This window comes from Oncorhynchus gorbuscha, linkage group LG06 (genome assembly GCF_021184085.1).
Source record: "Oncorhynchus gorbuscha isolate QuinsamMale2020 ecotype Even-year linkage group LG06, OgorEven_v1.0, whole genome shotgun sequence".
Classification (NCBI taxonomy): Eukaryota; Metazoa; Chordata; class Actinopteri; order Salmoniformes; family Salmonidae; genus Oncorhynchus; species Oncorhynchus gorbuscha.
The window spans coordinates 52050677-52062676 of record NC_060178.1 but is presented as its reverse complement, the minus strand read 5'-3'; the positions used below and the strand labels follow the sequence as shown (position 1 = coordinate 52062676).

The 12000-nt window shown below is 41.4% G+C and overlaps 1 protein-coding gene across 3 annotated transcripts in view; it reads right to left on the bottom strand.

The window, feature by feature from the left end:
* Positions 1 to 12000, bottom strand: part of LOC124038070 (trafficking protein particle complex subunit 8-like) — a 90111-nt gene that overhangs the window by 61007 nt on the left and 17104 nt on the right. The gene's annotated exons all lie outside the window — the stretch shown is intronic.

Sequence of the window (12000 nt, the reverse complement as noted above, 5' to 3'; positions counted from 1 at the left end):
CTTCTGTATTACTGCCTGTAATCAATACCACTAAAATAAAGACAAATTGAAATAAATGTACACTAATTTCAGAGACAATGGTAGTTCCCAAATCAGACAATTACTATAAAACAAAATCAGTTTTCCTCAATTAAATGTTGAGAATGCCTGGTGGTGCTTGTCCTCAGTCCTCCTTTGAATGTGTGGCCAATCATTACATGTTAACCTGAGTTTAGCTGGTTAATCATTCATTTCAGTTCACATTCTATTATTTGTAACTGGTATTGTACTGTTAATGTAGAAGGGTCTGCCCTTCGTGTCTCCATATTATAAAAAATTTAAAAAACATATGCTGTGTGCGCGCACCCTTGGGCTTAATAAATAAATACTACCGTTCTCTCAATTCCTGCACTCTCTTAACTAGCCCTTCCTTTCAATGTTACCATCATTCCATTATTATTTGTGTGCCCACATGCAGGGTTGGGGAGATTTACATGTAAGGGATTACAAAAGAAACAGTAACAAATACGTTAACAGGAAAAATATTGTAATCAGATGATTATACTTAAATTCAGAAATTATTTTTGTTAGAAAAAAATCTGACACTTCTGTCTTTTTCTCAATGACATTCAAATCAAAATGGAAAAAAGGCTCAAGTTTAAATGTGTTCCACCTGAGTGAGTCTGACCACAAGACGGAGACCACAAGACAGAGACCACAAGACAGAGACCACAAGTCAGAGACCACAAGACAGAGACCACAAGACAGAGACCACAAGACAGAGACCACAAGACAGAGACCACAAGACAGAGACCACAAGACAGAGACCACAAGACAGAGACCACAAGACAGAGACCACAAGACAGAGACCACAAATCAGAGACCACAAGTCAGAGACCACAAGTCAGAGACCACAAGTCAGAGACCACAAGTCAGAGACCACAAGTCAGAGACCACAAGTCAGAGACCACAAGACAGAGACCACAAGACAGAGACCACAAGTCAGAGACCACAAGTCAGAGACCACAAGTCAGAGACCACAAGTCAGAGACCACAAGACAGAGACCAGAAGTCAGAGACCACAAGTCAGAGACCACAAGACAGAGACACACCAAATGTTTCTGATCGATCGCAGGAAAGGTGCAGGAACAGGCATTTTTTGGCTACAGTTCAAGGTATATCTTCCAATGGTGCAACTGCTGTCAAGATCCAAAGACTATCCAACTTTAATAAACACTTGGCGGTAAGGATGACAGCAGTGGTGTGTAGTCTACGGCGATACAGATATCACTTTATTGATAACTACATAGCGCATTGATGTGAATCACACTGCTGCTCTCTCATTTAGCTATTTGCGACTTACGGATTGGATGACATAAGTACTTGATACGTCAGAAAAGCAGAACTTAATATTTGGTACAGAAACCTTTGTTTGCAATTACAGAGATCATACGTTTCCTGTAGTTCTTGACCAGGTTCGCACACACTGCAGCAGGGATCCTTCAGGTTTCGGGGCTGTCGCTGGGCAATACGGACTTTCAGCTCCCTCCAAAGAGTCTTTACTGGGTTCAGGTCTGGAGACTGGCTAGGCCACTCCAGAACCTTGAGATGCTTCTTAAAGAGCCACTCCTTAGTTGCCCTGGCTGTGTGTTTCGGGTCGTTGTCATGCTGGTAGACCCAGCCATGACCCATCTTCAATGCTCTTACTGAGGGATGGAGGTTGTTGGCCAAGATCTTGCGACACATGGCCCCATCCATCCTCCCCTCAATACAGTGCAGTCGTCCTGTCCACTTTGCAGAAAAGTATCTGCAAAGAATGATGTTTCCACCTCCATGCTTCACGGTTGGGATGGTGTTCTTGGGGTTGTACTCATCCTTCTTCCTCCTCCAAACATGGCGAGTGGAGTTTAGACCAAACAGCTCTATTTTTGTCTCATCAGACCACATGACCATCTCTCATTCCTCCTCTGTATCATACAGATGGTCATTGGCAAACTTCCGACGTGGATGGACATGCGCTGGCTTGAGCAGGGGGACCTTGCGTGCGCTGCAGAATTTTAATCCATGACGGCATAGTGTGTTACAAATGTTTTTTTTTGAGACTGTGGTCCTGCCGTGTAGTTCTGGGCTGATCCCTCACCTTCCTCAGTCGCTCTGGATAAGAGCGTCTGCTAAATGACTTAAATGTAAATGTAAATCATTGATGCCCCACGAGGTGAGATTGCATGGAGCCCCAGAACGAGAGTGATTGACCGCCATCTTGGAACTTATTCCATTTTCGAATAATTGCGCCAACAGTTGTTGCCTTCTCACCAAGCTGCTTGCCTATTGTCCTGTAGTCCATCCCAGCCTTGTGCAGGTCTACAATGTTATCCCTGATGTCCTTACACAGCTCTCTGGTCTTGGCCATTGTGGAGAGGTTGGAGTCTGATTGAGTGTGTGGACAGGTGTCTTTTATACAGGTGCATTAATATAGGTAATGAGTGGAGAACAGGAGGGCTTCTTAAAGCAAAACGAACAGGTCTGTGAGAGCCGGAATTCTTACTGGTTGGTAGGTGATCAAATACTTATGTCGTGCAATAAAATGCTAATTAATTCATTAAAAATCATACAATGTGATTTTCTGTATTTTTGTTTTAGATTCTGTCTCTCACAGTTGAAGTGTACCTGTGATAAAAAGTTGACTTTTACATGCTTTGTAAGTAGGAAAACCTGCAAAATCAGAAGTGTATCAAATACGTGTGTGTGTGTGTATACACACACACACACACACACACACACACACACACACACACACACACACACACACACACACACACACACACACACACACACACACACACACACACACACACACGAAGTCGGAAGTTTACATACACCTTAGCCAAATACATTTAAACTCAGCTTTTCACAATTCCTGACATTTAATCCAAGTATAAATTCCCCGTCTTAGGTCAGGTAGGGTCACCACTTTAATTTAAGAATGTGAAATGTCAGAATAACAGTTGAGAATTATTTATTTCTGCTTTAATTTCTTCATCACATTCCCAGTGGGTCAGAAGTTCACATGCACTTAATTAAGATTTGGTAGCATTGCCTTTAAATTGTTTACCTTGGTTCGAACGTTTCGAGTAGCCTTCCACAAGCTTCCCACAATAAGTTGGGTGAATTTTGGCCCATTCCTCCTGACAGAGCTGGTGTAACTGAGTCAGGTTGGTAGGCCTCCTTGCTCGCACACGCTTTTTAAGTTCTGCCCACAAATTTTCTATAGGATTGAGGTTAGGGCTTTGTGATGGCCCCTCCAATATCTTGACTTTGCTGTCCTTAAGCCATTTTGCCACAACTTTGGAAGTATGCTTGGGGTCATTGTCCATTTGGAAGACCCATATGCGACCAAGCTTTAACTTCCTGACTGACGTCTTGAGATGTTGCTTCAATATATCCACATAATTTTCCTTCCTCATGGAGCCATCTATTTTGTGAAGTGCACCAGTCCCTCCTGCAGCAAAGAACCCCCACAACATGATGCTGCCACCCTCGTGCTTCACGGTTGGATTGGTGTGTGCAAGCCTCCCCCTTTTTCCTCCAAACATGGTCATTATGGCTTAACAGTTCCAATTTGTTTCATCAGAACATTGTACTTTTTTGGAAAAATGTCCTATCTTCGTCCAGATGTGCAGTTGCATCAGATTTTTTTTTATGGTGGTTTTGGAGCAGTGGCTGCTTCCTTGCTGAGCGGCCTTTCAGGTTATGTCGGTATTGGACTCGTTTTACTGTGGATATAGATATTTTTGTACCCGTTTCCTCCAGCATCTTCACAATGTCCTTTGCTGCTGTTCTGGGATTGATTTGCACGTTTCGCACCAAAGTATGTACATCTCTAGGAGACAGAATGCATCTCCTTCCTGAGCAGTATTTTATTTTTCCAACTACACAAGTCAGTTAAGAACAAATTCGTATTTTCATTGATGGCCTAGGGACAGTGGGGGTTAACTGCCTTGTTCAGGGACAGAACGACAGATTTTTACCTCGTCAGCTCGGGGATTTGATCTTGTAACAAGTCCAGCGCTCTGCAACAAGTCCAGCGCTCTGCAACAAGTCCAGCGCTCTGCAACAAGTCCAGCGCTCTGCAACAAGTCCAGCGCTCTGCAACAAGTCCAGCGCTCTGCAACAAGTCCAGCGCTCTGCAACAAGTCCAGCGCTCTGCAACAAGTCCAGCGCTCTGCAACAAGTCCAGCGCTCTAGCCACTAAGCTACCTGCCGTCCCAGGTATGATAGCTGCGTTGTCCCATGGTGTTTATACTTGCGTGCTATTGTTTGTATAGATGAACGTGGTACCTTCAAGCATTTGGAAGTTTCTCCCAAGGATGAACCAGACTTGTGGATGTCCACAATTTTTAGTTCCTAAGGTCTTGTCAGATTTATTTTGATTTCCCATGAAGTCAAGCAAAGAGGCACTGAGTTTGAAGGTAGGCTTTTAAATACATCCACAGGTACACCTCCAATTGACTCAAATGATGTCAATTAGCCTTCTAAAGCCATGACATCATTTTCTGGAATTTTCCAAAGCTGTTTAAAAGGCACAGTCAACTTAGTGTATGTAAACTTCTGAACCACTGGAATTGTGATACAGTGAATTACAAGTTAAATAATCTGTGCAAATAATTGTTGTAAAAATGACTTGTGTCATGCACAAAGTAGATGTCCTAACCGACTTGCCAAAACTATAGTTTTTTAACAATAAATTTGTGGAGTGGCTGAAAAACAAGTTTAAGACTCCAAACTAAGTGTATGTAAACTTAGACTTCAACTGTAAGTACCAGTCAAAAGTTGACACAGCCACTCATTGAAGGGTTATTCTTTATTATTACTATTTTCTACATTGTAGAATAATAGTGAAGACATCAAAACTATGAAATAACACATATGGAATCATGTAGTAACCAAAAAAAGTGTTAAATTAAAATATGTTTTATATTTGAGATTCTTCAAAGTAGCCACCCTTTGCCTTGATTAACATCTATACATGGACAGCCATGTAAACTTTAACATTGATTTATCCTGCAATAGATGTCATTCAGTTGGGACATTCATTTTTGTCTTCTTCCAATGCCTCATAAGGGGAAAATAATCTAAAAGTAACTAAATGTAATCAGATTGTTACAGAGTTTGGGTAATCCTAAAGTTATGTTACCGATTACAATTTTGGACAGGTAACTAACGGATTACATTTAGAAGGTAACCTACCCAACCCTGCCCACATGTTATTCCCAACAATGGAGTCTTTAGATGTAGCGATATTTAATTATGGCCAGGACCTAGTGTATGATGAGTGAACTCGTTAGATCACAGCCACATTATGTCAATCCTCCACCTATGATTTGATACATTGGGGTTAACGCCCTCATATCAAGCAAACACACATCAGACACTTCCTGGAAAAGTGAAGAAAAAAACATTAGCTAGTGGTGGACTATGGTGTTACTTAGCTAGAAAAGACAGTCTGCTTTGTCTTACAAACAAACATTGCTGGCTAAGTTTAGCAAGTAGATTCCACTCAACTCAAGGTATAGTATAGCTATGTATTTATTTCCCAATAACTGTGCTCATGTTTCAAGTGGAAGCGGTTTCCAAGTCGTTCTGTGCTTACTGTTCAAGCTGGCTAGCAAGCTAAACAGCCGGCTCTGAAGCACATGTATCTGTTTGATGTCATGCAATCACACAACACTGGACTGGCCAAGGGTAAGCATGGCCGTTTGTCCATCACTCCAGTGTAAGTGACCAATCGAAGGTTTCTAGACACACACCCGCCTCTAAGCCCACCCCCACTAGATTGGATTTCAATCTATTATTATTATTTTTTTTGTTGAAACCCAAAAGTGATCTGCAGCAATGAGGTTCTGCTTGCCCAAGCTCTCACGTCTGGCCTGTTGGATTGTGGGACATCCTCTGCTCTCTCAAAACCATTTCTTCACTCTTGACTGGCCTGTGTGCTCATGTCACTCATCTCTCCTCTGTGCCCTCGTCTCAGCGTTTGCTTGCTCAATGATGTTTAATCAGGTTCGACAGTGCCATCTCACACATAATGGACTTGAGGCTGATTTGACACGATAGGAATTTAGAAGGGACTGAGGTTGTACCACAGATAACAGCTTTGGTGGTACTGTGAACTCAATGGAGTCAGCTATGGCTTGTGACCCAAGCCCAACTTCTCAGTTTTACTTTGACTGCACTATGGAGGTTCCCTGACTGTCGCACTAGTTTGGCAGACAGAAACCATGCTCGACTCCAGTTAGCATCTGAAAATAAATTTGACTGGTCATGCTTATCAGTCTATAGGTTCATTTGCATAGTTTTGCAGAATTAAATTGTCAGAATTTAACAAATTGTGTCAGTCATAAAACAGGAACAGTGTCTTGATGGACTGGAATCATTATTTTGCCTAAAATAAAGTACAGTGAGTTTATAGAGCTAGAAAGTAGCTTACTTACATCAACTAATGCCTGTCTCTACTGAGAGTGAGCAAGCCAGAGTGGAGACTTGCTGCTAGGCAACTCACAGACGGAGGCTGCAGGAAGCAGTGGGAGAGAGTGGAGCAGCACGAAGCAGCGAACAGCTAAGCTAATAAAAATAAACGTTTCACAGTATTTCTGTCCTACTGGTTTTCATATCAACTTTCTTTGGTTGTCCAGAAGCCAAAGGCACAATCCTAGTCACATTAACAACCCATCCTAGTTACATATTAAAATGTTCCCTCTAAGTTTCTAATGGAGATGTTCATCTCAGTCACATGAAATGGCTGGCATCAGGTGCATATTTTGGGAAACTCTACCGGCTGTAGAGTAGTTTAAATAATGCAAAACAAAATTATTTTAAGGCCTATACGGAGTCTACATACACATTTTACAGAAAAATTATTAGATTTTTTTTTAACAAAAGGCCATAAAAACTGCTGTTTTCCCCATGATTGCAAGAATTGTTGTGCATTGACCGCTTGTCAGAATGCATGTTTACAAGGGCTTCCCGCTGCATCGCTGTGCTAGCTGTGCCACTAGAGATTCTGGGTTCGTGTCCAGGCTCTGTTACAGCTGGCCGCGACCGGGAGACCCATGGGGCGGCGCACAATTTGCCCAGCGTCGTGCGGGTTAGGGGAGGGTTTGGCCGGCAGGTATGTCCCTGTCCCATCGCACACTAGCGACTCCTGTGGCGGGCCGGGTGCAGTGCACGCTGACACGGTCGCCAGGTGCACAGTGTTTCATCCGACACATTGGTGTGGCTGGCTTCCGGGTTAAGAGGGCATTGTGTCAAGAAGCAGTGCGGCTTGGTTGGGTTGTGTTTCGGAGGACGCACCACTCTCGACAATCGCCTCTCCTGAGTCCGTACGGGAATTTCAGCGAGAAGACAAGACTAACTGCCAACTGGAACATTTGGAGTGCCAACAGAAGATCTTCAAAGATAAGGCATGAATTATAGTGCCATTTCTGACTTTTGCGGCCCACCTTTTTGGTTGAAATATGATTTTCATGTGTTTGTATGCAGGGCGCTGTCCTCAGATAATCCCATGGTTTGCTTTCGCCGTAAAGCCTTTTTGAAATCTGACACAGCCGCTGGATTAACAAGAAGTTGAGCTTTATTTTGATGTATAACACATTTTCAAGAATGTAAAATATTTGAATTTGGTATGTTTGAATTTCGCGCTCTGCAATTTCACCGGATGTTGGGCAGGTGGGACGCTACCATCCCACCTGCCCATAAGAAGTTAACGCCTCTCCTTTTGCCCGGGACAAGAAAACATATATTTTAAAAAGTATATATATATATCAATCCAATACTCCAATAAGAATTGGAGCAGAGGTCAATATTTGAATAATATTCAAGTAAATTTTCCATGTAGGCCTACATAAATAAAATAGTCTACATGTCAAAGTGTAGGTGACATGCAAATTAGCTACAGCCTCGTGTCGAAAAAGATGCTGACATAACGGAGGTGCAAGAAAATGTAGCCAAACTTCAATGAGCCTTAAATCACTCAAATATAGCTGAACGCCAGTCATGCTTGACAAAATATAATGAAGGCACAAGGGGGTGATGTATATGGCCAATATAGCATGGCGAAGGCTGTTCTTAGGCACGATGCATCGCGGAAAACCTGGACAGAGCCCTTAGCCATGATATATTGGCAATATACCACAACCCGCCCGAGGTGCCTTACTGCTATTAAATTGGTTACCAACATAATTAGAGCATAAAAGACCAAATGTCTTGTCATACCCGTGGTAAACGGTCTGATATGCCACAGCTGTCAAAAATCAGCATTCAGGGCACGAACCACCCAGTTTATAATGAAGGATAATTAACATTAACGTCTATAAGTTTAATTCTGTCGACATACTCGGGTTTGTTTAGATTAAAATGGTCACAAGACCAGAGTGAAGGGCCATGCATGTTGCACATCACCCACCTTGAGCCTGAGCGAAGGCAGTCAGCAAAATGAAACCTTTTATTTAAACATAAACTTAGTTCTTTAAAAACTGGATGCTTTTGAAGCACGTCTTACATGGTTTCAAAGTAGCCTAGCCAAAACACAACCATCAAAATGTTGAGGATGTTGAGGAAAATATTTTATAAACACTTAACCCTATCAGTCCCAAAAATCGTCTTTTCATTTATCGGACTTTCATTCATCTGCATGTACAGCCCTTATATTTAACCATTTTCATTTCAGGACAACCAGGTCTACAAAAACAAAATAGACATACAGAGCCTTCAGAAAGTATTCACACCCCTTGGTTTTTTTCCACATTTTGTTGTGTTACAACCTCAATTTAAAATGGCTTAAAATGTGGATTTTTGGGTCTCTGGCCTACACAAAATACCCCATAATGTCATAGTGGAATTATGATTTTCAAAATGTTTACAAATTCATTACAAAGCTGAAATGTCAAATCAGTAAGTATTCAACCCCTTTGTTATAGCAAGCCTAAATAAATTCAGGAGTAGAAAAAAAAAATGCTTTGTTGCAATAGTGTTCAACATGATTTTTGAAGGACTACCGCATCTCTACCTCAAATGTTGTTTTTTTACACCTTTATTTAACTAGGCAAGTCAGTTAAGAACAAATTCTTATTTTACAATAAAGGCCTACTGTGGAACAGTGGGTTAACTGCCGTGTTCAGGGGCAGAATGAGTCATTGTTCTAAACGGACTTGCCTAGTTAAATAAAAAGGTAAATAAAGATTCAACCAAAAACCAGGACAGTTTTCCAATGCCTCTCACAGAAAAACACCTATTGGTAGATGGGTAAAATAAAAGGAGACATTTAATATCCCTTTGAGCATGGTAAGTTATGAATTACCAAATTATGATAAGTTTTCAATATTATGTATTGAATCACAAAAAAATGCAACTAGTTTAACCAATAAAATGGTCTGACGGGGATGTGGACATACTCATATCCCAAAAGAAAGAAAGAAATCTCACCAATATTATTTTTTAGAAAGTCACCAAAATGATTTAAGATCTTGCTACCACGGAAATGGAAAACACCTGTCTATTTGTGGAAAAATCACCCTGACTAAGTCTTTAGTCATATCACAGTTTACCTATTTGCTTATGGTTTTGCCTACACCTAGCGAACCAGCTTTTTAAATTATATGAGCAAAAACATATTCAATTTGACATGGAATGGCAAGCCAGAAAAACATTTAACGGGTCTATTTCTATAATTCGGAGGGCTGAAATTATTAAATATTAATTCATTAGACCTCTCACTAAAGGCATCAGTTATACAAAAGTTATACTTAAATCCAAGTAAATTAGTAATGTCTGGCCCCATGTTCAAAGATGGCCTTTCTCCCTTTATTCAGATTACAACCGCTCACTTTCAGTTATTTGAAAACAAAATCTCCAAAATATATATTTTTTTAAACAAGCCTTATTAAGTTGGTTGTAATTTCAGTTGTATCCACCTATGTGAGAATGCTGTTCATTGACTACGTTCAACACCAGTGTCCACAAAGCTCATCACTAAGCTAAGGAACCTGGGACTAAACACCTCCCTCTGCAACTGGACCCTGGACTTCCTGACGGGCCACCCCCAGGTGGAAAGAGTAGGCAACGTGTCTGCCACGCTGATCCTTAACACTGGGGCACCTCAGGGGTGTGTACTTAGTGTCCTCCTGTATTCCCTGTTCAGCCATGGCCAAACAACTCCAACATCATCATTAAGATTGCTGACGACACAACTGTGGTAGGCCGGATCACCGACAACGATTAGACGGCCTACAGGGAGGTGGTCAGAACTGGCAGTGTGGTGCCAGGACAACAACCTCTCCTTCAATGTGAGCAAGACGAAGGAGCTGATCGCGGAATACAGGAAAAGTCAGGCTGAACATGCCCCTAATCTCATCGACGGGGCTGTAGTGGAGCGGGTCGAGAGTTTCAAGTTCCTTGGTGTCCACCAACAAACTATCATGGTCCAAACTAGAGGTCGGCCGATTAATTGGAATGGCCGATTAATTAGGGTACCGATTTGCCCATTTTTATAGAACGAGGCAGATATATAGATATATATATATATGGGGTTAACTGCCTCGTTCAGGGGCAGAAAGGCAGATTTTCACCTTGTCAGCTCAAAGGATCCATCCTTGCAACCTTAGTTAATTAGACCAACGCAATAACCTGCCTCTCTCTCTCTCTCTCTCTCGTTGCACTCCTGTTACGCAAATGCAGTATGCCAAGGTAAGTTGAATATTGAAGACTCATGTTAAAAGGAACCACCAGCTTTCATATGTTCTCATGTTCTGAGCAAGGAACTGAAACATTAGCTTTATAGCACATATTGCACTTTTACGTTCCTCTCCAACACTTTGTTTTTGCATTATTTAAACCAAATTGAACATGTTTCATTATCTACTTGAGGCTAAATTGATTTTATTGATGTATTATATGAAAAGAAGTGTTAATTCAGTATTGTTGTAATTGTCATTATTACAAATAAAAAAAATATTTTATTAAATTGGCCGATTAATCGGTATCGGCTTTTTCGGTCATCCAATAAATCGGTATCGGTATTGAAAAATCATAAAATCGGTCAACCTCTAGTCCAAACATACCAAGACAGTCATGAAGAGGGCACGACAAAACCTTTTCCCCCTCAGGAGACTGAAAAGATTTGGCATGGGTCCTCAGATCCACAAAAGTTTCTACAGCTGCACCAGAGAGCAACGTGACCGGTTACATCACCGCCTGGTATGGCAGCTTCTACCCCCAAGCCATAGAACTGCTGAACAATTTATAAAATCGCCACCGGACAACTTACATTGACTCCCACCCCTTTTGTACAATGCTGCTACTCTGTTTATCATCTATGCATAGTCACTTCACCCCCACTTACATGTACAGATTACCTCAACTAGCATGTACGCCCCCGCACACCGACTCTGTACCGGTGCCCCCTGTATATAACCTCATTGTTATTCTTAGTGTTACTTTTTACATTTCAGTCTACTTGGTACATATTTTCTTAACTCTTCTTGAAGTGCACTGCTGGTTAAGGGCTTATAAGTAAGCATTTCATATGAGGGATTGGAAATGCAAACAATTACATGGACAGAAGCGACCTTCTGTCAACAATATTAAAGCTGATCCACCCCCTAATTTATTTATTTTTTAATTAAAAAAAATATATATATATATACCCAGTCACGACAAATACTCAGGCGTCCTTCCTAACTCAGTTGCTGGAGCGGAAGGAAAACAACCACTCAGGGATTTCACCATGAGGGCAATAGTGACTTTTACATTTACAGAGTTTAATGGATGTGAAAGGAGAAAACTGAGGATGGATCAATAACATTGTAGTTACTCCACAACACTAACCTAATTGACAGTGAAACGGAGGAAGCCTGTACCCGAATACAAAGTGTTATGTTTGGGGCAAATCCAATACAACATTGGTACTCTGTATTCTCTCCATATTTTCAAGCATAGTGGTGGCTGCATCATGTTACAGGTATGCTT